This window comes from Pteropus alecto, unplaced genomic scaffold (assembly GCF_000325575.1).
Source record: "Pteropus alecto unplaced genomic scaffold, ASM32557v1 scaffold103, whole genome shotgun sequence".
Classification (NCBI taxonomy): Eukaryota; Metazoa; Chordata; class Mammalia; order Chiroptera; family Pteropodidae; genus Pteropus; species Pteropus alecto.
The window spans coordinates 5265507-5272380 of record NW_006436288.1 but is presented as its reverse complement, the minus strand read 5'-3'; positions in this window follow the sequence as shown (position 1 = coordinate 5272380).

Below are 6874 nucleotides of genomic sequence, written 5' to 3'. Positions count from 1 at the left end.
CTGCCCTCTATGGAATTATACTTTATTTGGGGATTGAGATGAGTTGCTTTTAGAAACAGTTAAAGGAAAGAGAGAAAGAGAGAAAGGAAGAAAGGAAGGGAGGGAGAAAGGGTAGAATCGTATTATACCATGATTCTATTTATCTGTGAGTCAATGCTTATGAAGCTCAAATTGATTTTTCAAAGTCTTTCTTTTTTTTCTGCTCAGTGACCTCATTACAAAAAAACTATGTTTGATAAGTCTTTCTTTTCAGACCAGAAGAATTTATCATCAGAAGTAACTTTCTTTTTTCCAATCCCATCACACTTAAAGGTTAATGATTGCAGTGCTGCAAGAGTAAATACAATCCAATGCAATTATGAAGCAGAATCAGAAGGGAGAGGCTGAAAGAGACAACTGATGGAGATGGGTCAGAGAAAAAGACTGAGAGATTCACAGAAAGAAGAATCTTCATCAAGCAATTAAAATGGCCCTCAAAATTGTTCCAAGGTATTTATGTACCTAAATAGTAGTCTCTTGTATAGCATTCAGGAAAAACTCATTGAATCAGAATTGCTATGGTTTGAATGGGCCTTATTTTTTTTAATCTTGTTTTACAGATGAGGTAGTAAAGGCACGACTACAAATAATTTGCAGAGCCCAGAGCAAAATGAAAATGTTGGGCACTTTGTTCAAAATTATTACACATTCAAGCTGGAGACAGCAGAGCATAAAACCAATCATAGGATGCCTCTGAGCGCTGGGCCCTATGTGACTTCACAGGCTGCATGCCCATGGAGTTAATCCTGAAAAGAGGTCAGACGGGTTAAATTATTTGCCTATGGTGATAAATCTGGTTAGGAACAGAGCTAACCTGATTCTCTCTTTAGTTTTTTTTTTTTTTTTTCCCCTCTGCATTCTATTATTTCTTTATATTCACTTTCTGTTTAGCTTAGAATAGCATATATTTATTCACTCATTCTTTAAGTTAATAAATATTTCTTGAACACAGACTATGTGGTAGGCACGATATGAAGTACTGAGCAAACAATCACAAGACAATCCCTTTCCTTAAGTACCACTTAACACTGGGTGCAGAAAAAGGACTTCGGGGGAAAAAAATCTATTTTCTATAGAGATTGTGTGGAAGGTGGAACTCTCATATACTACTAGTAAGGGTCAAACAAGAGTTAATTTTCTGGAGGGCAACTTGGCCATGCAAGACAAAATGTGTCTCCTTTTCTCTCTCTCTCCCCTCTCCCTCCTCTCCTTCCCTCCAACCCTCCTTCCCTTCTTGCCTGCCTGCCTGCCTTCCTTCCTTCCTTCCTTCCTTCCTTCTTTCTGGTACCCTTTAGCCCAGAAATAACACTTCTTAGAATTTATCTTAAGACAACAATGACAAAGTTATACATGTAGAGCTGCTCATCACAGTGATCTTTTTTTTCTCATAAATGACCAAACGTTTGGGTTTTGTTAGGCACATTTTGGTATATGTATGTTGTTAAGAAATGGCCATTAAAATGTGGTTTTAGAAGATTTTTATCATGGGAAATGTTTATAATGTATAATAAGTAAAAAAGCAAGGTTAAAATAGTATTATAGCATGATTTTTTTTGTTGTTAGAAAATATCTGTTTGTAACTAGGAAAACAGAGAAGGACATACACCCAAATGTTAGCAGTGATTAACTTTTTGTAATTAGTTTTTCTGTTTGTATTTAGTTGTATTTTCCAATATTTACTTATTGAGCATATTTTAGTTTTATAATAAAACAAAATTTTAAGTTCTACCTGTATTAAGCTATGAAAATCTATGTTTTCTTAAATGCCTAGAGAAGGGCAGCAATTTATGTTTTACCACAGGAAAAAAAATAATGATCAAATTTCATATATAAAAGTTCATGATAGACTAAACTAAATATCCATCATAAACTTGGATGAATTGAAATATTCCCTTTATAGTTGAAAAACTTCTTACAGGTCATATGATCTAATCTTCCAACTAATGTAGAAATTGACTCTAATAGCCTTGATAAGCAGTATAAACTTACTAAATTTAGAGATAGTTTTATTTTATTCATGAACAAGTGGATCTTAGCTAAATTACAACAAAGAGAAGCCAATTGGAGTCAGAAAACCAGTATTCTGTAACTACACTATGGATATTTAGGTGTAATTGTACATGGTAAAGGAGTGGGCATGTTACTGAATGGATGCTCTTTGAAAAATTCATTTAAATTAAATAGTTGACTTTTGGGCACTGTACTTGTTATTTAGTATATATTTAGTGTCACCATTCACCAGAGACTCTGTTTTAAAATGCCCAGATAGAAAAATTAGAAGCACTTTACCCAGAGCATTCTCATAGGGGTTGATCCACGAGACCCTATCCCTAAAAATACCTAGGACAAGGGGTTCATTCAGAACTTCACTGAGTGATTTATTTTATATTTGTAACTATATAGGAAAAACAATTATTTGTACAATCATTACATTTTATAAAGTGAAAAGGCAGCTCTCAAGGATTAATATGAAATTAAAGAAGCCAGAAGACATATACAAAAAATAATATTGAAAAAAGTCGAACTCATGGAAACAGAGTAAGAAAGTGGTTGCCAGGGGCTGGGGAGTGGGAGAAATAGGGAGAGGTTGGTAAAACGGTACAAACTTTCAGTTATAAGATGATAAGTTCCAAGGACCTGATGTATAACATAAAGACTATAGTTGATAACACTCTATTGTATAATTGGAATTTGCTCAGAGTAGAACTTAGATGTTCTCATCAAAAAAAATGTTTTTTTCATTAGTCAATTATACTTCAAAAAGCTGAAAAACATAAAATGAAGAGTCTGGTGTCATTTTTAAATCTTAGTTTTATGTGGAAAAAATATGCAGAGAAAAAGGTCTAGAGGATTATAAGAAAATGTTAATTATAATTATGTCTGGAGAAAAGCTTATAATAAAATTTAAGAATATTAAAATGATTTCTAAAAGGACAATTCCTTTAGAGCAATACTGAATGCAACCACTACTAGTAAGGAATTGGATAAATCATAGAAATGTGCTGCCTGATAAGGTTATTGTATTGGACCTTGCCATTCTTTTACTCTAAAATCCCATTTTCTATCTTTTTTTGTTTTTAATTGGGTCGTTGCCTCCATTAGGAGAGGAGATGTTATTGTTTTTGTCTTTTTGCCCGTATATAAATACTATGTAAATACTCTACCTTAGTGGGTCTCTCTCTCTCTATATATTTTTTTACTTTCAAAAGATGCCATTGGTCATTGTTACACTTTTAGTGTCTATTGACTGGAAGAAAAAAATATACACATGTATGTACACACACACACACACACACACACACACACTTCTTCGATTCCTAGTCGCCATACCTGCTCTATGCCCCAGATTTCCAAGAGAAATGGTTTGGGAACTACCGTTTTTATCTTTTAGTGTTTGATGATAAAGATGGTGGTAAAATTACTTCTCTTTAAAGACGACAACCACTAATATAATCACAAAAATCTATGTTCTGTAGATATAACATAGTTTCGTTTTTATTATTTATTTATTTTATGGTGACATTGGTTAACGAAATTAGAACATACTTTCTTATTCTAGAAAATACACTGAAAGTTTTTGTTCACTACTGATCTGTGAATTCTTTGAAACCCACAATTCCTATAACATTCATTATAATCATCTACTTGACCAACTTTGTTACAATGCAGTTAGATCGAGTTTACAAGTTAAGAATTATATGTTAGTTTTCTTTCCCCTCAATTTTCCCTGCCTACCTGCCAAAGCACAAAACTAAACAAACAACAATAACTAAAAGTCCCTTTTCAGCATCACTGTAGCTTTCTTTTCCTGTCTCTGTACACACCTGGAGAAAATGGTGCAATTTTCACGAAGGTGCTATATTTATATCTGGTTTCTAGGAGTAGTATTGTGGACAGATTGACTGTTGATTAAAATTTAAATTAAAAAACTTGACTTTAAAGCCTCTTTTTTGTGCTTATCTTTCAGTTCTTATCTCATAATTCCAGCATTTCAGATAATAAGCATTGTTAATGCTGTCCTGTCATAACTGGGCCTGCCTGTCCTTGAAATGATCCTTATTCCAAAATTAATTCTTCCTCTTCCCTAACTACAAGAATATTTCCACATTCAAAAATATATCTAGGGACTTATTGATTCTTTCATAATTCACATTTAGGCATGAATGACTGATAATCTGCCCTAAAACTCTAAAAAAGAGATTGCTTATTAATAGAAAGAACATACAATTAGTAGAGTTTCAGGCAGGGAGCAGAAGTTTTTGGATAAAAGGAACAATTTGATAGCTTGCGAGTAAAATTGAAAGGTCTATCTACATGTGTCCTGTTTAGGTTCAAGAATCTTACAGGAGAATTTGCTCTTACTTGACTTCTCCATAAAACTGACCTAGAAATATATTACCAAATGTGTATTTTAGATAATTTCTTACCCTTCCTTTAGGCCCATGGTCAGCTCTGTTTTGGGAGTTGGGCTGTTGCTCAATTGAAAACTGTCCCTAGCTTAGAGCCCCATGGAATCCTTTCCCCAGATTCACCCCAGAAAAAGTTATCTCCTACCCAAGTTATCTCCAGCTTGGGTAGACTGAACCAAACCAAGATGTTTTTCTTGAACATTCAGCATAATTATCTGTCCCCAATCCATTAACTAATATTATATAACAAAAATTCCACATTTTGTAGGGTTGTTACTTATAGCAAGCTCAGAAATGTTTTGTTGGCTCCTCTCTTAAGGTCTTTTTTTTTAAATGCAAATACTCCAAGTGCGAATAGCACTTTAGATTAATTTACACTGAGATGTTAGTGATTTTTTTTTTTTTTTTTTTTTAAATTTTCGATGGCCTTTTCCTAAGAAGAAACTTAGGCAGGGAGGTTAGAAAATGGGAGAGGGAGGATATGGAAAGGGAAAGGGAGAAAGAAAGAGGCAAAGAAAGGGAAGAGGAAGAATAGCATAATTGAAACTGGTGATACCTAAAGACTTCATAATTTAGCCACTTCATGGTTTTTACTTTGGGTACAACATTTTAGAATACAATCTGTAGGAAGTGCATTAAATGAGTTTACTCTTTAACTGATATTTCTTAGGAACCCAAGGAGACCTATTGTAAATCCCAGGTTTCCTAATACAGAATTTTTTATAAGCATTGATCCAAACTTTTCATGGTATTTATTATAGGGAGGCAAGCTTTCATACTCCTGACAAATAAAAAACGTCTTCTATTCACATATCTCATAGACTTCATGAATTCTTTAAAGTTTGTGAAATAATAAAAACTTTTCCTCAAAGTGTGACAATATTATACATGCCTTAGGACATGTTTGATATAAGAAAACAGAAATCCTCTAAGCTATTTAAGAAAAAGGAAGATTTCTTATAAAGAATCAAGGTATCTCACAGGACTCAAGGGCAAGAAATACAGTCAGATCTTCCAAGGTACTGGAACTGACGACTGAAGTGTCTTTAGTGACCAAGGCAACTCTTGGTACATTTTTCCTTTCCATCAATCTCATCTCCTCCCCTACTGCACATTCACCATAGTCTTTATCTCTATATTTCTACTCTCTTTGTACAAAGCAGCTTTCTACTCTCTACTTTTACACAGCACATCATGTAGAGGGGTGCCACATTGAGTAAATGAAAATACAGGATGCCTGTACTTTACCTGGTAACCTAACAGGATGCCTAGCCAATCTAGTGTCCTCATTTCCTGTATCCACCTGATCCATAACCAGAGCTAATTTACAGGAGTTTCCGGGTCCTCATTCAAAATTCAGGAGAGAGAATCTAATTAGTTCAGATTGAGCCAGTGGCCAGCTCTCATGGGCAAGGCAGTCACAGGACCCATCTCTGTAGGTGGAAAGCATTGTCAGAAAAGGGGTAAGTGCTGATGAATCAGCCACAAATGTTACCTAATAAGTATAAATGTAGGCTATAAGTAAATTTTGCTATACACATAGAAGTTGCTCTTACAAGTTTGAGTTTTTTATTGGTCTTTGTATTTCCCAGAGTTTGGCATCTGATACTTCATACATAGTGGCAAATTGAGTTAAACAAGAAAAATTTCAAAAATTATTCTATTTCTCTGTTAATCTGAATATCTGAAAATGTGGATAAGGACCAGAGCAACTTTCCAGAAGTGGTGTTCTAAGTTGTTAACCACATTGCTTTTTGGGGATAATATAATAATATAATATAATATAATATAATATAATATAATATAATATAATATAATATAATATAATCAAACAGAATTTTATTGATCTAGTATAGACAAGAGTCATTAAAAAGCTCAGTAAATATTTTCTCTTTGACACATTTTACCAAATATATGTCTTTGAAAAGTACATAAATTACCCCCAGGAAGGTTAATATATTAGCCAATTTCTAAGAAGGGAATTATTTTATTAAAATTTCAGATTAAATTCTTTTCTTCTAATAAACAATTTTAAAAAACTTCTTATAATGAGCCACTGCCCTTTTATTTTCTTGCCTCTCTCTTAGTCATTTATAATACTCTTTACATGATGATTTAATCCTATGTTTTAGGTTGCTTTATGCACTGTAATAGTGACTTGTAATTTATTACCTATCGCTTATATGATGCTAACTAAATATGGGATAAAATCACCTATATTATCAACATCTGTAGCGCTGGTGACTAAAAGTCATAGCGTCATTAATACACTCAGGATCAGAATGTTGTAGGAGACAGCATGGAGGAGAGGAAATTGAACCTGGATCACATGACCTGTGCTGAAAGACACCTGGTTTGGGTTTAAATCCTAGCTTTCTTTACTATTTATGATGATGCCTTAGACTAGTTTTATAACGTCTCTACAT